At 37.1% G+C, this 22676-nt stretch overlaps 1 protein-coding gene and 1 non-coding gene across 4 annotated transcripts in view; one reads left to right on the forward strand and one right to left on the reverse strand.

Moving 5' to 3' along the window:
* PEAK1 (pseudopodium enriched atypical kinase 1) overlaps window positions 1-22676 on the reverse strand; it is a 182542-nt gene that overhangs the window by 140991 nt on the left and 18875 nt on the right. The gene's annotated exons all lie outside the window — the stretch shown is intronic.
* On the forward strand, window positions 22530-22662 carry LOC114489700. The gene has a single exon (XR_003683872.1). It is a non-coding gene; the product is annotated as a small nucleolar RNA SNORA13 (small nucleolar RNA).

Raw genomic sequence — 22676 nt, forward strand, 5'->3', positions numbered from 1 at the left:
CTTTGTTACCCACAAAGGAGTTCCCTTAAGATTGTGTTGATTTCTCAACACAAACATGCAGGCCCAAAGAGACTGCTATGAAATATTCCAAGTGATAAAAAGTAAGGGCCTACAACCAATATTACTCTCTTCCCAGTAACACTATCATTTACAATTTAAAAAGAAATAGTTTCCCAGACGAAAAAGTAAAAGGAGTTCATCACCACCAAAAATATATTAATAAATGTCAACGGGTCTTCATAAATAAAAAGTAAATAAATAAATAAAAATAATAAAAGGACAAAACTACATACCCATCAATAATCACTTTAAATGAAAATGAAGTAAATGTTCAAATAAAAAATTATAGGGTTCTTGAATGGGGAAGAAAACAAGACCAACACATGCTGTCTGTGAGAGATCCATCTCAGGTCAAAAGATACAGAGTGAAAGTAAAGAGATGGGAAAAAATATTTCATGCAAATGAAATGAAAAAAGGCTGGAGTAGCAATACTAGTATCAAACAAAAGAGGTATTAAAACAAAGGCTGTAATGAGAGACAAGGACACGATATAAGGATAAAGGAATCAATCCAGCAAGATTTTTGCACTCCAAATAGGAACACCTAAATATATACAGCAAATACTGATGGGCATAAAGGGAGAGATCTACAGTAATACAGTATGTATGGGGAACTTTCATACCACATTAACATTAATGGATAGATCATTCAGACAGAAAATCAAAAAGGAAACAGCAGTGTTAAGTGACACAATATACCAAATGGCTTTAATTGATATTTTCAGAGCATTTCACCCCAAAGCAGTAGTATATATACATAATTTTCCAAATCCATGTAATATTTTCCAAAATAGACCATATGTTAGGTTAATCAATAAGTCTCAATACATTTAAGATAACTGAAATGATATAAAGTATCTTCTCCAACCACAATGGTATGAAACTAGAAATCAATGACAAGAAAAACAAATGAAAAACAAATGAACACATGGAGGCTAAATAACATCCTGCCACACATCAATGGGTTAACGACAGATCAGAGAAAAAATAAAAAGATACCACAGGGAAATGAAAATAAAAACACAATGACCCAGAATCTATGGAACACAGCCAAAGCAGTTCTAAAAAAGAAACCCATAGCAACATAGGCCTACCTTAAGGAAGCAAGCAAAAAAGATCTCAAATTAACAATCTAACCTTAAACATAAAAGAACTAGAAACAGAACAAAACAAAGTCCAAAGTAAGTAGAAAGAAGAAAATAATAAAGAGTGGAAATAAACAAATTAGAGTCTTAAAAAAATACAAAATATTAATGAAACCAAAAACTCGTTCTATGAAAAGATATACAAGATGAACCTTTACACACACCCACCAAAAAAAGAGAGGATCCAAATAAAAGCAGAATTGAAAGAGAACTTACAACTGATACCATAAGAGTTTGTTTGTCTTTTCTCAAACAAATAAAGAGTCTCACCTAAAATGGGGAGATGAAGAAAGAACCTGCAACAAAAGGAATGGAAGACTCCCCACTAAGAGAGCAAAATGAAATAGAGGCAAGCAAAATATCAGATATAGAATTCAAAATAATGGTTATAAGGATGCTCAAGGAACTGAGTGAGATAACTACAAGGAACTGAGTGAGAACTACAATAGTATGAAAAAGGAAATAAGAACCAGGGAGAAATGAAGAGTACAATTTCTAAAATAAAAAAAACACACTAGAAGGAATTATAAGTAGGCTGGATTAAGCAGAGGACCGAACTAGTGAGCTGGAAGACAAGGTAGAAAGAAATACCCAGACAGAGCAGCTGCATGAAAAATAGACTCAAAAAATACGAGTATAGCTGAAGGGAACATGAAACAGAACAACATTCGAATCAGAGGAAAACCAGGAGGAAAAGAAAAGGAGCAAGGGATAGAAATCCCTTCTTGAAAAAATAATGACAGAAAACTTTCAGAACCTGGAGAGAGGGAAAAAAATCACACAAGTACAGGAAGCATAGAGGGTCCCAAACAAGATGAATCAAAGAGGGCTACTGAGAGGCATATCATAATTAAAATGCCAAGTTTAACGACAAAGAGAAAATCTTAAAAGCAAGGGAGAAACCAGAAGTAACACACAAGGGAACTCCAATAAGGCTAGTAGCTGATTTTTCAACTGACACATTACAGGCCATGAGAGAATGGCAGAAAATATCCCAAGTAATGAAAAGGAAAGGCCTGCAACCAAGACTACTCTACCCAGCAAGGCTCTCAATTAAAATGGAAGGTGAAATAAGGAGCTTCCCAGACAAAAGAAGGCTCGAAGAATACACCTCCACTATACCAGCATTGCAAGAAATGTTAAAGAGATTGCTGTAAGAAGTGGAAGGAAAAGAGTGAGAGAGGGGGGAACACAGGTACAAAGGGGACACATGAATAAATACCTCTCAATAATAGCCTTAAATGTAAATGGATTAAATGCTCTGATCAAAAGACAAAGCATAGGTGAATGGATAAGAAAACATGCCCAGGACAAATGCTGTCCTCAAGAGACCCACCTCAGAAAAAAAGACCTACACAGATTGAAAGGGAAGGGTTGGAAAAAAATATTCCAAGAAAATGGACGAAAAAAAAGAGCTGGAGTAACAATACTTATATCAGACAAAATAGACTTCAAAACAAAAGACATAAAAAGAGACACAGAAGGACACTTCACAATACTCAAGGGAAGAATCCATAAAGAAGAAACATTGTAAACATACATGCACCCAATACAGGAGCACCCACACATATAGGGAAAATCTTGGAGGACTTCAAGAAAGATACAGACAGCAATACACTAATACCAAAAGATTGTAAAACCTCGCTGTCAAAAATGGATAGACCTTCCAAACAAAAAATCAACAAAGATACCAGCATTGAACAATGTCCTAGATCAAATGTACTTAACAGATATTGTATAGAACCTTTTGGCCCAAAGAAGCAAAGTACACATTCTTTTCAAATGCACATGGAATATTTTCAATAATATAGATCACATAATAGGACACAAAACCAGCCTCAACAAATTCAAGAAAATGAAATCATATCAAGCATTTTCATGGATCACAAGGGACTGAAACTAGAAACCAACCTCAAATACAGTGAAATTCATGGAGACCGATTACATAGCTATTAAACAATGAATGGGTTAAGAATGAGATCAGGGAAGGAATCAAAAGTTTCTAAAAACAAATGAAAATGAACACACAACAGTTCAAAATTAATGGGACATAGCAAAGGCAGTCCTGAGAGGGAAATTCATACTAATACAGGTTTACCTAAAAAAGACAGAAACATTTCAAATAAACAACCTGACCCTATGTCTACAAGAACTGCAGCAACAACAAGAAACAGCCCAGAGCAAATAGAAGGAAAAAAATAACCAAATATAAAGCAGAATTAAAGGACATAGAGGCTAAAACAATAATCCAATGGATAAATAACTAGGAGCTGGTTCTTTGAAAAGATAAACAAATTTGACAAGCCTTTAAGTGGGCTCAACAAGAAAAAATAAGAGGACCCAAATAGACAAAATCAGAAATGAAAGAGGAGAGGTTACAACTGATACGACAAAGTTATAAAGGATTGTAAGAAATTACTGTGAACAAGTATATGCCAAGAAATTTGAAAACCAGGGTGAAATGGACAAATTTGTATAAAAATATAGTGTCCCAGAACTGAATGAAGAAGCAAAAAGACTGAATAAAAAATAACAGCAGATGAAATTGAAGGAGTAATGAAAAAACTCCTGGCACACAAAAGCCATGGACCAGATGGGTTCACAGGAGAATTTTACAAAACTTTTAAGGAGGAGGTAAGCCCTATCCTTCTCAGACTATTCCAAAAAATCCAAGAAGAGGGAAGACACCCAAACTTTTTTATGAAGCCAGTGTAATCCTAATTAGAAAACCAGAAAAGATACAAGAAAGAAAGAAAACTAAAGGCCAATATCACTGATGAATATAGACGCTAAAATCCTCAACAAAATATTGGCAAACCACATCCAGTGATACATTAAAAAGATCATACACCATGATCAAGTGGGATACATCCCAGGAATGCAAGGATGATACAATATTTGTGAATCAATAAATACAGTACATCATATAAACAAAAGGAAAGACCAAAATCACATGATCATATCAACAGATGTGGAGAAAGCATTTGATTAGGTACAGTACCCATTTATGATAAAAACACTCAATATAGTGGAAATAGGAGTATTCTTCCACATAATAAAGGTCATATATGAGAAACCTACAACCAATACCATACTCAACAGGCAAAACCTAAAAGGTTTTAGGAACAGGACAAGGATGTCCACTTTCACCATTTCTATTCAATATAGTATTGGAGTTCCAGCCACAGCATTCAGACAAGAAAGAGAAATAAAAGGTATCCAAATTGGAAAGAAGGAAGTAAAACTGTCACTGTTTGGAGATTATATGATAATGTACACAGAAAACCCTACAGACTCCACCAAAAAAGTATTCAACCTACTAAAGGAATTTGGCAAAACACCAGGGTTCAAAGTCAATATATAGAAATCAAACAATTTTTTATACACCAATGACGAGACATCACAAACAGAAATCAGGAAAAAAAAAATCCCGTCTGATATAGCAATAAGAAAAGTAAAGTACTTAGGAATAAACCTAACCAAGGTAAAAGACCTGTACTCAGAAAACTGTACAACACTAAAGAAAGAAACTATGGAAGACAAACACACAAAAAAGACAGTGCACACACTGTCTTCATGGACTGGAATAATTAACATCATGAAAATGTCCATACTACCCAAGGCAATTTACAGATTTAATGCAGTCCCTATCAAAATACTAACGACATATTTCAAAATACCAATGACAAAGTTTTGAAACAAGTATTTCAAAACTTTATATGGAAGCGTAAAACAGCTAACAGGCACGGCAATTCTGAGAAAGAAGAACAAAGTAGGAGGGATCACAATACCTGATATCAAAGTACATTAGAAGGTCACTGTAATCAAAACAGTATGGTATTGGTGTAAGAACAGACACACAGACCAATGGAACAGAATAGAGAGCCCCAAAACAAACCCTAGACTGTGAAGTCAATTAATATTCGACAAAGGGAGAAGGAGCATAAAGTGGAGTAAAAACAGCCTCTTGAACAAATGGTGTTGGGAGAACTGGACAGCTACGTGGAAAAAAATGAAACTTGACCACCAACTTATGCCATACATAAAAATAAATTCAAGGTGGGTAAAAGACTTAACATAAATTGTGACACCAAAAAAGTCCTAGAGGAGAACACAGGCAGGAAAATCGCAGATATTCCACAAAGGAATATTTCCACCAATACATCCCCTAGAGCAAGGGACATAAATATTAAACAAATAGGATCTCATCAAAATAAAAAGCTTCTGTATTGCTAAAGACAACAGCAATAAAATGAAAATAGAATCAACCATATGGGAAAACATATTTGCAAATGGTACCTCAGACAACGGTTTCATCTCTAAAATATATATAGAACTCACACAACTCCATTTCAGGAAGACAAACAACCCAATTAAAAAATGGGCAAGGACTTGAACAGACATTTTTCTAAGGAGGACATACAGAAGGCCCAGAGACATATGAAAAGGTGCTCAGCATCACTAGCCATCAGAGAGATGCAAATTAAAACTACAGTGAGACTCCAGGCCAAGATGCAGGCATAGGTGGATGCACTGACCCTTCTTGAACAACCAAAAGGATAACAACAATTTTAAAAACAAAACACAACCAGAACTGCCAGGAAATCGAGCTGTGGTGAAGTTCAACTACCAAGGAGTTAAAGAAGAAGCATTCATCCAGACTAGTAGGAAGGGTGAAGATGGGCAGACTGAACATAGAGGACCCACAGCAAGGCAGTGGCTGGAGGACTCAGCCAGATGTCAACTGTCACAGCAGGTGGTCTCGCATTTGTGTGCTGATAAGCTGGGAGGAACAACTCAGTAGAGAGACAGATCACTCAACCCAGGGTTCCAGTGCAGGGAAATAAAGCCTCAAAATCTGACTGAAAAAATCTGTGGGGGTTGTGGCAGAGGGAGAAACTTCTAGCCTCACATCAGAGATCATTGGAGTGACCCACAGAGTCCTAGAAGTTACACAAATCCACCCACCCAGGAATCAGCACCAGACGGGCCCAATTTGCTTGTGGGTAGTGGAAGAAGTGACTGAAAGCTGGCCGAGAGCCAAGTAGGCAGCATTGTTCCCTCTCCAACCACTCCCTAACATACAGCGCCAAAACACAGCCAGGTGGGTTGCCTTGCCCTGGAAAATCCCTAAGACTCTGCCCCTTACTAACATATCAGGCACACCACGAAAGAGAAGTGGCCTAAATGAAATAATACACCAGAGCTCCAGAAAAAATACAACTAAGTGATGAAGAGATAGCCAACCTATCAGATGCACAGTTCAAAACACTGGTAATCAGGATGTTCAAAGAAATGGTTGACTGCAGTCACAAAATAGAGGATAAAGTGAAGGCTATGAAAAGTGCAATAAAGGAAAATATACAGGGAGCCAATAGTGATGGGAAGGAAATTGGGGCTCAAATCAATGGTTTGGACCAGAAGGAGCAAATAAACATTCAATCAGAACAGAATGAAGAAACAAGAATTCAAAAAAATGAGGAGAGGTTTAGGAACCTCTGGGGCAACTTTAAATGTTCCAACATCTGAATCATAGGGGTGCCAGAAGGAGAAGAGGAAGAGCAACAAATTGAAACTTATTGGAACAAACAATTAAGAGGAACTTCGCCAATGTGGTGAAGGAAACAGACTTCCAGGAAGCCCAGGAAGCTCAAAGAATCTCAAAGAAGTTGTACCAAGGGAAGTACACAACAAGGGACATCATATTTACTTTACCCAAGATTAAAGAGACAGAGACAATCCTAAAAGCAGCATGAGAAAGGGGGACACTTACCTACAAAACAGTGCCCATAAGACTATCAGCTGATTTCTCAAAAAGAAAAAAAAAACAAACTTGCAGACAAGAAAGGGCAGGAAAGAAATATTCCAAGTCATGAAAGGCAAGGAGCTACATCCAAGATGACTCTATCCAGCAAAGCTATCATTTAGAATGGAAGGGTAGATAAAGTGCTTCCCAGATAAGGTTAAGTTAAAGGAGTTTGTCATCACCAAGCCCTTATTATCTGAAATGTTAAAGGGACTTATCTAAAAAGAAGATGATCAAAATTACCAATATTAAAATGACAACAAAGTCACAACTATCAATAACCTAAAAAATACAAAAACAAAGTAAGTGAACAACTACATCAAGAAGAGAATCACAGAAATGGTGATCACATGGAGAGTTATCAGCTGAGAGTGAATGGCGGAGAAGGTACAGGGAATAAGAGGCATAAATGGTAGGTGCAAAATAGACAGGGGGGGTTATGAATAGTATAAGGGAAGGTAGAAGCCAAATAACTTATATATATTGCTCATGGACATGAACTAAGGGGGGGCAATCTTGGTGATAAAGGGCTTTGGGGAGAGGGGAATACGGGGGGGGGGGGGGAATGGGACAACTGTAATAGCATAATCAATAAAATATACCAAAAGAAAAAACTGCAATGAGGTATCACTTCACACCCACCGGTCAGAATGGACTTCATAAACATATCAACCAACAAGTGCTGGAGAGGTTGTGGAGAAAAGGGAACTCTAGTGCACTTCTGGTGGGAATGCAGACTGGTGCAGCCACTGTGGAAAACAGCATGGGATTTCCTCAGAAAACTAAAAATGGAACTGCCTTTTGATTCGGCAATACCACTGTTGGCATTATACCCTAAGGATCCTGGAACACCAATTCAAAAAGAACCTACACACCTCTATGTTCATAGTAGCTCAATTTACAATAGCCAAGTGCTGGAAGCAACCTAAGTGTCCATCAGTAAATGAATAGATCAAAAAAGTGTAGTACATTTACACAATGGAATACTAAGCAGCAGAAAGAAACAAGCAGCTCCTACACTTTGTGACAGCACAGATGTAAATGGAAAGCACTATGCTATGTAAAGTAAGCTAGGTGGTGAAGGACAAATACCGTATGATCTCACCTATAAGTGGAACCTAATCAACAAAAGAAACAAGAAAGGAAAATACAACCAGGGACACTGAAATAAAGAAAAAACTAATCATAAGCAGAGACAAGGATAATAGGGCATAATAGGGGAAGGGCCATCAAGGAAAACATATAAAGAACACATGAACAAAGCCAAAGGATATAGGTTTGAGGGTGGGAGGTGGGGATGGGTGTGGTGGGGCGTGGTGTCATAAAAATGGAGACAACTGTACTTGAACAACAATTTAAAAAATAAAATATATATATGTATAGACCATATGTGACAAACCCAGAAGTAACAGATTCTCAATGAGGAAAAGTCAAAATGTCTTCCTTAAGATGAGGAAAAAGACAAAAAATATCCACTTTCAACATTTTATTCACTGTAATATTGTAAGTCCTAGTCACAGCAATCAAACAAGAAAAAGCAAAAAAGAGCAGTCAAATTGTAAAAGCAGAAGGAAAATTGCCACTATTTGCAGATGACACAATACTATATAGAGAGAACCCTAATGATTCCACCAAAAAATAATAAAAACTGATCAATGAATTCAATAAAGGAGGTTACAAAATTAATATTCAGAAATCAGTTGTATTTTATATACTAATTATGAATTATCAAAAGAGAAACTTAGAAAACAATCCCATTTATAATTGTATTAAAAAATAAAATACTTAGAAATAAATTTAACTAGAAAAATAAAGATCTGTATTCATAAACTTAAAAGACATTGAAGAAACCTTAGAAACAAATAAATGGAAACATATACTGTGCTCATTAATAGCAAAAACTTAACATCATTAAAATGTCCATATTATCTAAAACAATCTATAGATTTAATGGACTCTCTATCAAAATACCAATGGCATCTTTCACAGAAATAGAACAAATCATCCTAAATTTTATGTGGAACCACAAAGACCAACCATAGTCCAAGCAATCTTGAAAAAGAAAAACAAAATTACAGGTATTGTGATAACTGATACCAAACTCTACTACAAGGCTACAGTAATCAAAACACCATAGTACTGGCATAAAATCAGACACATAAGCAGATAAAAATAGATCATTGGTTCAGAATAAAGAGCCAGAAAATAAACCCATGCCTATATGGCCAATTAATCTCTAACAACATAGGCAAGAACAGAATGAATAAAGACAATAAATGGTGTTGGGAAAACTGAAGAGATAAATGCAAAGAAATAAAACTAGACCACTTTCTTTAACCATATGCAAAAAATATGGAGACCTAAATATAAGACCCAAAACCATAAAATTCCTAGAAAAAAATCATAGACAGTAAACCCTCTGACAGTGCGTAGTAATGTTTTTTCCTGGTTTATCTACTTTGGCAAGGGAAACAAAAGAAAAAAACATACAATTAGGAGTATATCAAACTAAAAAGTTTTTGCACGGCAAAGAAAACCATCAACAAAACGAAAAGTCAACCTACCAACTGGGAGAAGATATTCCCCAATGACTTATCAGATAAGGAAGAGGTTAATACACAAAATGTATAAAGAACTCATACAACATAATATAAAAATATATAAACAATTTAATTAAAAATGGATAGAAAACCTGAAGACATTTCCCCAAAGAGGACATACAGATGGCCGACAGACGTATGAAAAGATGTGTAATGTCACTAATCATCAGAGAAACGCAAATTAAAACCACAATGAGATACCACCTACCACCTTTCACAATGCCTTTAATAAATAAACAAACAAATGGTTGTGAAAATGTGGAGAAAAAGGGCTGTTGGTGAGATTGCAAATGGTTTAGCCACTGGAAAGAAAAGAATATAATAGTTCCTTAAAAAATTAAGAATGAAACTATCCATGACCCAGCAATTCCACTTCTGGGTATCTATCAGAAGAAATTCAAAACACTACTTCAAAAGATATATGCACCCACCCCTATATTCATTGCAGCATTAGATACAAGAGCCGAGATATAAAAGTAACATAAATGTCCATCAATAGACAATTAGATGAAAATTTTGTACCTATATACAATGAAATATTACTTGGTCACAAACAAGAATAAAATCTTAAAATTTATGTCAATATACGTGTACCTGGAGGGTATTATGCAAGTGAAATAAGTAAGTCAAAGAAAGACAAACCTCATAAGATTTCACTTGTATGTGGAATCTAAAGAACAAAATACCAGTAAATAAAGAAGCGAAAGAGAAACAGGCTCAGACACATACATACAGAAAACAGATTAATGTTGGCTAGATGAAGGGAGGGTTAGGGGAATGGTTGAAAAAGGTGAAGGGATTAAGTACAAATTGGTAGTTATAGAAAAGCCACAGAAATATAAAGTATGACATAGATAATATACTCATTAATACTGCAATAACTATGTATGGTGTCAAGGGGGTAACAGATTTATTGAGGATATCACTTCATAAATTATACAAATATCTAAGCACTATGCTGTGTACCTGAAACTAATATAAATTAGTATTGAATGTCATCTGTAATTGCAAAAAAAGAATAAAATGAGGGTAACCATTTCTGTTTTGAAAAAAAAAAGAACCATCTAAAGTGTGCTATTAATAAAAGTGCTCCTTTCAAAGGGGGCAAATATACAAAATGAAGTCTCTCAGTCTCCATTCTAAATAGACTGAATCTGTCTGTTTGTTAGATTAGTATGTTCAACTTTTTTTTGCCAGAACACAGGTGTCATGAAAGCCAACTCTGAATCAATGCTAAACAGAAAAGAAAAAGACTCATTTCAATATCTTTATCTGACTAAATAATGCTCAAAATTGGTCTAAAGAGGTAGAAATTAGCCTAAAGTGAATAATGCCTCTAGGGAAAAAGTATTTTTAATCATGTCCATCATTTGATTAATTCTAAAAATTGTGAATAGTAGTTTTTGCTTCACTAGTTAAGTGTGCTTTTGCAGCCAATTGTGAAGTCATTATTCCATTGTTTCAATCCTACCTGGTAAGAACTTAATTTCATCTCTTACCTCTTAACTAACACCCGTATCTGAACAGAAAAACAACAGTACAAGCCTAGTCAGTTTTACATTAGGCTGATCAAAGCCAAAGGGTCCAGATATAATCTATAGGGATGAAATGCACTTATAAACAAAAGCTATCTTCACCCAAATTCAAAGTTTCCCTATGATTTAACACAGCAGCAGGCAATATGGACATTACCCCCACAAAATGCAATTTTCCGTATCAATAATGGTCTCTAATACTATGGCTAAAGAAAAGGATGAACTCATGTCAAGAAAAAAGACCTTGTAAAAATATCCTACTTTTCTTATAGAGCTACCCACTATCCAAACCATTAACTACTGAGAAGAGGACAATGCATTTGACTGTAGACAGAATACTTAATTAAATCCATTAGGTAACTGATTGATGATAAAATAAAGTTATTACCACTGACTTGTTATATAAACTAAAACATAAAATTATGGATGGAATCCCTCCTTTGACAGACAGTTAAAAACAATCTACTCAAAGAATCTGAAAAGATGACAATGAGTTAATTTTAAAGGGAAAACAGCCTCATTTGAAAGATTTTTAAAAACTTATTTATTGGCCCTAGCCAGGCACCTCAGTTGGCTAGAGAGTTGTCCCAACAGGCCAAGGTTGCAGGTTTCCCCACTCAGGGCACATACAGGAAATCAACCAGTAAATACATTAGTAAGTGGAACAATAAATTGATGTCTCTCTCTAACCAATAAATAAAATTTTTATAAAGATATATTTTGAGAGAATTTTCTCAAACCAATTTGAGTGCTTCTCTTATTTTTTCCAGGGTTATTCTGTATCACATAATAAAATATCTCAGTAAACATCCTCAAAAAGCTTTAAAAAAAAAAGGTAGTACATTATTTTTCTACTTTACCTTCAAAAATCTTTCTAACCAAAGACAAAATATATTCAGTCCAAGATATTGTGACACTATCTGGTTTCTTACTGTCTTCTACTTTAAAATCTTATACATTCTTGTGTCCTACAACAGAAAGGATGGAAAGAAATTGGAGTCACCCAGCTAATATAATGCAGGAAAGTAATAGTGATGTAATTAATTCAACATTGAAATTAAAATAAATTTTTCTTAATTGTATATTTTTTACTAATACAGTGCTCTGATGGTGCCTTCCTTTTTTTTGCATTTCTCCTTCAGCATAATTGCTTTAAAAAAGAACTGATTTGTCTGACTTACAGATGGTTAGTCTGCCTAATTTGAGTAAGCTCTAAAAAAATGCTGTTTTAGAAAGGTCTAATTAGTTGTAAACAAAGGCTTTCAGTTCAGTATGCATGTCCTATAGAGATATTTCCAACAGGGATAATCCAATATTCCCTGAAGTCCTATAGTTTATAAGGGGGTAAAGGAAGCTGTAAGCCAATGTACATCTTACCAGCTGGACTTCCCAGGGTTCATAACTTCTGACAGCACTCACAAAAAATTTCCACTGAGCTGCTATACCAGCATTTTCTAAGATTTTGGTGAATTAATGCCATTTGTCTTGCCCATCTATTTCAACTTCCACAGTTGTACCTTTCACATTTAGATGTCTGCCAGCCTCCCAGCTGGTGTCTGTCTCTAAACTCACCCACCCTATTCATATAGTCACTAAAATAATGTCCCTCAACTAACTTCATCATGTAAATTGCTTGTTCAAAAATTACAGTGACTCCCTACTTCTCAGCATATCAAACTCAAACTTCTTAGCTGGAGTTTCAAAACCTTTCATACTTAAAATCAATTATCATCTCTTCTTTATGAAAAATTGAAGCACTTTGACATAACTTGCCCAGGGTCATACGCTTAGTAGAGGAGTTGGGATTTCAGCCTAGGCAACCCAGTTCTAAAGTTTTACTCTCAAGCATTATACTACATTGCCCCTGTTAAGAATTTGGTGTGTGAATGTTACCTTGTAATTGCTTGTATAGGTCTCTGGATATTCCCCCAACTACATTATTCTTTCAAACAGTCTACTTCCTTTGTATGTTCACACTTAGCCTATACATAGTAGATGCTTAATATGTTTCACTGACTGGTGTTATACTAGAATGGTTTTTCAGGTAAACTCTAATGCCAAGATTCCAACTTCTGAAAGTCAAAGACCTCAAGTATAAGGTGGTAAAAATGATTTCTGTCTACTCATATCCTCATCTGCTGTCATTTCTGAATTTCCTTGTCTAAAAACAGTTGTGGTATTACATTTTCCTATATGGTCCAGAAATATGGAGTGGTACAATCTCAGCAGAGGCTTACCATTCTCCCACCCCACCAAATCAAATAACTAGGCATAATGGAAACAGTAATCTTAGAAATACAAGAAGTAGAAGGGCTACAACAAGAATGTTATATAATCTCCAGCTCTTGCAATGTTTAAATTGGAAACATTTAATACATTTACTGCTTTCTATAAAGATGAAACCAATTGAGCAAAAAAAGAAGGCCCTTCACTGGGAAGCCATGGTGATTGTACATTTCATGAGAGAAAACAGCCAGCCATAGCCTTGTTGAATGCTTGGCCAAGTTCATGCACATTAACTATTCACGCTTAGCATTATGTTCAGAGTATCTGATCAATCCTTAACAAAGAAAAAAAGGCAACTCAATACTTTCTTTTGATTCTGTCAGGTAATGTTATGCAGACAGAAAGAGCTTAATAACCAGGAACAGAACAGTATCTCTCCACTTTTCTCTTTTAGTTTTTCACCACTACATTGTCAGTTAAATTGACCTCAGATGTTTCAAAAGTAATCTTTATTATTATCCTTTACAAATTCACAGAGATCGACCATATAAGCATATGAGAGAGTTGCCAATACAAAGAATTAGGTATCCCCATTCATTGAAAAAGAAAATTGTTCCACAGTTTTGTAACTAACAAGTTTATGCCCCAAGTTCATAATATACCAATATACCTGTGTTTAAAATAAGATAATGGACAACGTTGGAACCAGAAATAATTGGCAACTCCAGAGGATGTGAGGAAACTGAAAATAGATGCTACTTATTTTCTTTACCATTATTTTCTAAGTAACCTAAATACAAACTGGGAAGAAACTTAAAAGCCCAAGGTAAATCTAATTGTTACCAGTGAAACACCATCCTTTATAGGTGTAAGTGGGGCTCTTATAGTATATAATAAAAAAATTTCCCCACACAGGAGGAAGTGGCTCTGTGGTATGGTTTATTGACGATGAACAATTAAGGGGGTTGCCCTCCTAAATTCCCAATGTTCCATTTCCTTCCGTCTCACCAAGAAACAAAGTCCAATCTTATCTTCAGTAAAGCCAGGATAAATGCCATTGTCCAGAGTTTCTCCTCCATACTAAAGTCTAGTCCAGTCCAGCATACAGCTAACCTAGTGTGTTTCCATTTAAAGCACCCTCCTGGAGCTTGCATATAGAGTTGCATGGCCATAAGCCATGTGGCTACTAGGGCCACATAACCATGGAAAAACAACATGTAAACGCACAGGATGACAGTGGGTCACAGGGGTAGGGGGGAGAGGGGGAGAGAGGCTGATTCTTTGTTCCTCTGGGATTATATTAACTTGGTTGTGGGGCTTTCTCAACATCACCAATCAATTTCCCCAACTTTCTGCCTGCTCTTGGGTAGGTCCACTTGCCAACCAATTGCTTCTTTCCTTAGGCTAACCAGACAGGCATCTCTGGTCCAGCAACATACCTTCCCCTATGCCATTTTTTTTTAAGAAAGCCAATAATTTTCTTGTATATTTCTTTTCATTTTTTAAAAAATTTTCATTGTTATTCAAGAACAGTTTTCTGTCTTGTACTCCCATCCAAGCCCACCCCCGAAGCCCTCCCCACCTCTCTCCCATTTCCACTCCCCCACTAGTTTTTGTGCACGTGTCTTTTATGCTTGCTTCTGTAAACCCTTCCCCTTTCTCCCCTGAAATTCCCTCCCCTCCCCACTCTGATCACTGTCAGCCTGTTCTCTATTTAAGTGTCTTTGGTTATATTTTGCTTCTTTCTTTGTTTTGTTCTTTAGGTTCCTGTTAAAGGTGAGATCATATGGTATTTGTCTTTCATTGCCTGGTTTACATTGCTTAGCATAATGCTTTCCACTTCCATCCATGCTGTCCCAAACAGTAGGACCTCCTTCTTTCTTTTTCTTTCTGCTGCATAGAATTCCATCGTGTAAATATACCACAGTTTTTTGATCCATACATTTAATGATGGGCAACTAGGTGGCTTCCAACACTTGGTTATTGTAAATTCTGCTGGTATGAACATTGCAATGTTTAGGTTCTTAGGATATAATCCTAGCAGTGGAATTGTGTGGTGAAAAGATCCATTTTTACTTTGCTTAGAAAATTCCACAGTTTCCCATAGTAGTTACACCAGTCTGCAATCCCACCAACAGTGCACTAAGGTGCCCTTTTGTCCACCACCTCCCCAACACTGGTTGTTTGTTGCTTTGTTTATGATGGCCATTCTGAATGGTGTGAAATGGTATCTAATTGTGGTTTTAATTTAAATTTCTTTGATAGCTGGCGATACCTGAGCACCTTTTCTTGCATCTCTGGATCCTCTGTACGTCCTCCTTGGAGAAGTGTCTGTACAAATCCCTTGCCATTTTTTAATTGGGTTACGTTTCTTCTTAGAGTGGAGTCATGTGAGTTCTTTATATATTTTGGAGATTAAACCCTTGTCTGAGGTATCATTGGCAAATATGTTTTCCCATACAGTTGGTTCTCTTTTTATTTTGATGAGGTCCCACTTGTTTATTCTTTCCTTTATGTCCCTTGCTCTAGGGGACATGTCAGTAAGAATGTTTCTGTGTGAAATATCTGAGATTTTCCTGCCTATGTTCTCCTCTAGGACTTTAATGGTGTCACGGGTTATATTTAAGTCTTTTATCCACCTTGAATTTATTTTTCTATAAGGTGTAAGTTGGTGCTCAAGTTTTATTTTTTTTGCACATAGCTGTCCAGTTCTCCCACCACCATTTGTTGAAGAGGCTATTTTTACTCCATTTTATGTTGTTGCCCCCTTTGTCGAATATAATTGACTATAGAGACTTGGGTTTATTTCTGGGCTCTCTGTTCTGTTCCATTGGTCCATGTGCCTGTTTTTATGCCAGTACCAGGCTGTTTCAATTACAGTGGCCTTGTAATATAGTTTAGTATCAGGTACTGTGATCCCTCCTACTTTAGTCTTCCTTCTCAAAATTGCAGTAGCTATTTGGGGTCATTTATGGCTCCATACAAATTTTTGAAGTGTTTGTTCTATGTCTGTGAAATATGCCATTGGTACTTTAATAGGTATCGCACTGAATCTGTAAATTGCTTTGGGAAGTATGGACATTTTGATGATGTTAATTCTTCTGATCCATTAAAATGGAATATGTTTCCATTTGTTTGTGTCTTCCTTGATTTCTTTCAGTGATGTGTAGTTTTCAGCACACAGGTCTTTGACCTCCTTGCTTAGGTTTATTCCTAGGTATTTTATTTTTCTTTTTGCTATATCAAATGGGATTTTTTTTCGTTGATTTGTTTCTGCTGTTTCATTGTTGGTACACAAGAATGCCTTTGATTTCTGGATACTGATTTTGTATCCCACTGTTTTGCCAAATTCATTTATTAGGTTGAACAGTTTTTTTGGTGGAGTTGATAGGATTTTCTATGTACAATATCATGTGATCTGCAAACAATGGCAATTTTGTTTCTTCCTTTCCGATTTGGAGGCCTTTTATTTCCTTATCTTGTCTGATCTCTGTGGCTAAAACTTCCAATACTATATTGAGTAGAAGTGGTGAAAGTGAATAACCTTGTGTTGGTCCTGATCTTAGTGGAAAAAATTTTAGGTTTTCCCCATTGAGTATGATGTTGGCTGTAGGTCTTTCATATATGGCCTTTATTATGTTGAGGAATGCTCCCTCCATCCCCATTTTGCTGAGTGTTTTTATCATGAATGGGTGCTATACCTTATCAAATGCTTTTCCCACATCTATTGATATGATCATGTGATTTTTGTCTTTGCTTTTGTTTATGTGGTGTATTATATTTACTGCTTTGCGAATATTGAACCACTCTTGCATCCCTGGGATGAATCCCACTTGGTCATGGTGTACGATCTTTTCAATGTATTGTTGAATGTGGTTTGCCAATAATTTCTTGAGGATTTTAGGGTCTATGTTCATCAGCGATATTGGCCTGAGGTTTTCTTTCTTTGTTGTCTTTATCTGGTTTTGGGATTAGGATGATGCTGGCCTCATAAAAAGGGTTTGGGAGTCTTCCATCATTTTGGATTTTTTGGGCTGGTATGTGAAGGATACGGGTTAGCTCTTCCTTAAGTGCTTTGTAGAATTCTCCTGTGAAACCATCTGGTCCCAGACTTTTGTGTGTCAAGACTTTTTTGACTACTGCTTCAATTTCATCTGCTGTTATTGGTCCGCTCAGGCCTTCTGCTTCTTCTTCATTGAGTTTTGGAAGATTATATTTTCTAGAAATTTGTCCATTTCGCCTAGGTTTTCAAATTTCTTGGCATACAGTTCTTCATAGTAATTACTTACAATCCTTTGTATTACTGTGGTGTAAGTTGTAATCTGTCCTCTTTCATTTCTGATTGTGTTTATTTGGGTCCTCTCTCTTTTTTTCTTGAGTCTGCTTGAAGGTTTGTCGATTTTGTTTATATTTTCAAAGAACCAGATCCTGGATTCATTGATCCTTAGAATTGTGCTCTATGTCATTTAATTCTGCTCTGATCTTATTTCCTTCCTTCTATTTGCTCTGGGCTGTCTTTGTTGTTGTTTGAGTTCTTGTAGGTGTAGGGTTAGGTTGTTTGTTTGTAATGGTTCTGTCTTTTTTAGGTAGGCCTGTATCACTATGAACTTCCCTCTCAGGACTGCCTTCACTGTGTCCCGTAAGTTTTGGACTGTTGTGTGTTCATTTTCATTTGTTTCCAGACACTTTTTGATGTCTTCCCTAATTTCATTCTTGACTCATTCATTGTTTAACAGCGTGCTACTCAATCTCCATGATTTTGAGTGTTTTGGTTTTTTTCCCTTGGGGTTGGTTTCTAGTTTCAGTCCCTTGTGGTTGGAGAAAGTGCTTGGTATGATTTCAGTTTTCTTGAATTTGTTGAGGCTTCTTTTGTGTACTATCACATGGTCTATCTTTCAAAATGTTCCATGTGCATTTGAAAAGAATGCGTATTTTGCTTCTATTCTATGTCTTTTGATTGGAGCATCTAATCCATTTGCATTTAAGATGATTATTGATAGGTACTTATTCATTGCCATTTTTGTAGCTGTGTTCCTCTTTCTCTCTCTTTTCCTTCCTTCCCTTAAAGCAGTCCCTTTAGCATCTCTTGGAGAGGCGGTTTGGTGGAAGTGTATTCTTTTAGACTTCTTTTATCTGGGAAGCTTCTTATTTGGCCTTCTATCTTGATTGAGAGCATTGCTGGGTAAAGTAGCCTCAGTTGCAGGCCTCTGGTTCTCATTACTTGGAATATTTCTTGCCATTCTCTTCTGGCTTGCAGCGTTTCCATTGAGAAGTCAGCTGCTAGCCTTATTGGAGCTCCCTTGTATGTTTCTTCCTGTTTCTCCCTCGCTGCTTTTAAGATTTTCTCTTTGTCTTGGTATTTTGCCATTTTAATTATGATACGTCTTGAAGTAAGTCTCTTTGGGTTCCTCTTGATTGGAACTCTCTGTGTTTCCTGGATTTGTGTGACTTTTTCTCTCATCAAATTAGGGAAGTTTTCCATCATTTCTTTTTCAAACAGGTTTTCTATCCCTTGCTTTCCTTCTTCTCCTTCTGGTATCCCTATTATACAGATATTGTTACGTCTCATACTGGCTTGCATTTCTCTTAATCCCTCTTTATTCTTTCTGAGCCTCTTTTCCTTTTCTTGCTCTTTCTGGGTGTTTTCTTATACTTTGTCCCCTAGCTCGCTGATCCGATCTTGTGCTTCATCAATCCTGCTTTTGATTCCTTCTACTGTGTTCTTTAGTTCAGAAATTGTATTCTTCATTTCCTCTTGGCTCTTGTTGATAGTTTCTATTTCCTTTTTCATGTCGATATAGTTTGCAGTGAGTTCATTGTAGTTTCCCAGTACTTTGAGGTAATATATTGTGAGCTCATTGAGCTTCCTGATAACCACTGCTTTGAACTCAATATTGGATAGTTGGGTTGCCTCTATTTCTTTTAGCATTCTTTCTGAGGCTTCCTCTTTTCCTCTCATTTGGGGATTGTTTCTGTGTCTTCCCATTGTTTGTGAGACTCTTCTTGTTAGCCCCAGCTTCTTAAATTTATCTGTTCTTGCTCCCTGGGTTTATGGTGTGAACCTCTATGGTAGGAGATCTGTGAGATTCAGTGGTGCAGTCGCCTTGATCTCCTAAGCTCACTGGTCTTGGGCTGTCGTTTAAGTTGGTTCTGTGTTTGTCTTTGGGTTTTGATTATTGTTGGGTCTTTCTTTGGTGCGTCCCTCCCACCAGCTGGTTAACTGAGGGTCACTCTGTTCACCATCTCTTGTATTTTGTTTTGCTGGTGTGGGCAGGTTGTGCTGAAGCTGGTTCTTCTGTTTGTACAAAGTTTTGAGGATTCTCTCTTGCTCTTGTTCAGTTGCTTGTACTGGGTATTTTCTCCACTATTTAGTTTTATTTCCAGAGAGGTCCTGGATTGAGGTTTGTGTGGTTTCCACTCCCTCCTTTGCCTTCTTCTGTTGTTATCTCTTGGTGGTTCCTTTGTTGTTAGGTTTCCTCTTCCCATGGGTATCCTGGTGTTCACAGGTTCCACCTTTTTTTTTTTTTTTTTTTTTGTGATCAGTTGGAGGGGGAAGGCAAAATGGTTTAAGACAGCAAGAGAGTATTCTGTGATATTTACATTAGCAGCCAGTAGAGAAAATATAGGAGATCCTTTGGCTATGTATAATGTTACCCATGATCTTCCACCCAACTAGCCACTTTTTAGAAAAGATGGAAAGAAGGTAAGACTCTTGTTGGAGAGGGAAGGATTGTGAGTTGGATCTAGAAAGCAGTGAGGTTGTGGGAGGTCAGATTCTGAGGTAAGGTGAGAGTAAAGGATAGTACATAGGTGTAGAGTGTGAGAGAATAGAGTTAACCACTACAGTAACAGAGTTCAGGAAACGTTGAAGTAGGCTAAGATCTGGGAGGAGTGGTGTGGAGTATTTACAATTGTATGGGACACCTATTATTTATAATACTATTAGAGCAACAATCATATGACACAATCTATTTCATTTGGATAATGAGAATAGGGAGTATAGGACCTTGAGTCATGTGCTAATGGGACACAAGTGAAGTGAAGGACAGTAAATTAGCAATACACTATGAAAGAGAGTTCAGGGGAACCCTGTCAAATGATACAATATAACCAGCCAAGCAAAGAAGACTGTACAGAAAGAAGAGGAATACAAAAATAGTATTAAAGTAAAAGATGTAAGAATAAAAGAAGAAAATTCTCATAATACAAATATGCAATAACTTGCACGTGCTCTGTAATAGCAAAGTGAAATTTGTCTCACTGTCTCCCCTGTTGTGATGCCCCTTCTTTGGGTCCAACTCTAGTGTTTTCCCAGTTCCAGGTTTTTTTTTGGTCTCACTTTTAATTATTAAAAAAAAAAAAGGCAGAAGAAGGAAGAAGAGATAAAATTGGAAAGGAATAAAACGAGCAAGAAGGAAAGGGAGGAAAAAGGAATTGAAAGATAAAGGAATAATAAAAATTTAAAAATTTAAATTTTATTTTAAAAAAATAAAAATAAAATAAAAAGCATCTTGGTTTCAAAGTGGCCAAACCAGTTTTTCTGGTCTTCCTCACTGCAACAGGGCGAGGAGTGATTGGTATGGCTTTTCTTCCTTCCCAATCATAGATCTGTAGTCAGCCTCATGCCCCCAGAGCTATCCTGGTGCCTCTCCCTGGCACCTTGGGTGTAGGCACACACACTCACTCAGTCAGGCTGCCTTGGTCCCACAGGTGCACACTCTTCCCAGTGCTATGGGGGCGTGCAGGGTCTTCTGTCAACGTTGTGTGAAACCTTGGGATGGCTGCATGGGTGGGTCATAGGGAGACCATAGCGATTGCTGCAGGAAAATTCCCCAAACAGTATCTCTATTTTTACTTTTTCTTTTTGAGAAATTCCTCCTAATCAAGCATGCTGATCCGTACAGTGGCCTGGCTTTTCCCACAGCCCAATTCTCCAGCCAGACCAGGGAGTATTGGGGTCAGGGCCCATCACTGCACAACTCTCAACTCTGCCGGAGTCCACATACTCTGTCTGTGCTCGCAGCCCCTGTGTGTTTGCCACTTAGTCCTTATGCCCCTCTCTTCGACTTCAAGCAACCACGTCTCTCCCAGAGCTGCTCAGACCTTGTTTGGCCAGGGAGGGAGCAGTTGACCCGCCTCTCTCCCAAGGACTCTATGGCAGACCTGGCACACCAGACCTGGGGCTGCAGCTGCCCTGGTCCCCGTGCTGGTCCCTGGGACGTTACTGCCCTGAAGCACTCTCCTTACCGTCTGTTTTTTCAGTGTCCAGTACAATTTTTGGTCTTATTTTCATATATGCTGAGGTACTGTTGGGTGTTTGCTCTTTTACTCCGTAGATCAGCTAGGATTTTGTCCCGTATGTAAGGGGAAGTGGAATCTGCTCCCTCCTACCCCAACATCATCTTCCAAACTCTCCCCCTATGCCATTTTGACTTCTGTTTACACAGGTACCTGCCTTCTGGTGCTCCCACCTGGTACTTTGGTACAGGAGTGGGGGAAGGAGGGGTGTTATTCTCCTTGATGGAACATGATGCTGCAGTCCTGTGGGGTGTGAAGCTGTAGCTTCCTGGCTAGCACCCCGGCCTATTATGCTTCCCAGTTTACTAATCTCCATGTCTAGATCCTTTAGCTCCCCCTTTCCAGCTAAATACTGCCAGTAACATAATTAAAAGATAGCTGGAGAAAATTCTGCGTAAATATTCTTTTGGATACATATAGAGTTACTGTGAGAAAAACCTCACTCTTCACAACTCAATATGAAAACAGAGGAACTCCACACCAGTAGAATAATAAAGTGGATATCAAGAACTTTCTTTCTATTACCCACTTTATTCCCCTAAAATACCTTATAAAGTATTACTATTCCTACTTTATAGACAAGGAAATTGAAGTTCAGAGAAATTAAGTAATTTAGTCATAAGCCTAGGTCCAAATTCATACACCTAGATCTTGGGAGATCTGGACTCTGGACTCAGATCTAACTCCAGAGTCTAGGCTTCTTTTCAAGTTTCCTAAATGTCCGCAGTTCTCAACCTTTCCTGCCTGTCACAATCTGTGATCTTTTTCAAAATACAGTTGTATGAGTTATATCTCCACAGATCCTAAACCAGCGGATCTGAACTGGCACCCAAACACCTTTATTTTTAAAAGTTTTCACAGCCTTTCTGTTGCCCATTCACTTTTGGACACTAGTAAATGTAGCATCAAAACGGCATAAACTGAACAACTCTGCAGCCCTTACCTTCCTTTAATTTCATGTCTTTGGTTTAGGAGCTTGTAGGGAAAATGAAGTCAGTTAGGCTCT

Source organism: Phyllostomus discolor, chromosome 1 (assembly GCF_004126475.2).
Source record: "Phyllostomus discolor isolate MPI-MPIP mPhyDis1 chromosome 1, mPhyDis1.pri.v3, whole genome shotgun sequence".
Taxonomy (NCBI): domain Eukaryota; kingdom Metazoa; phylum Chordata; class Mammalia; order Chiroptera; family Phyllostomidae; genus Phyllostomus; species Phyllostomus discolor.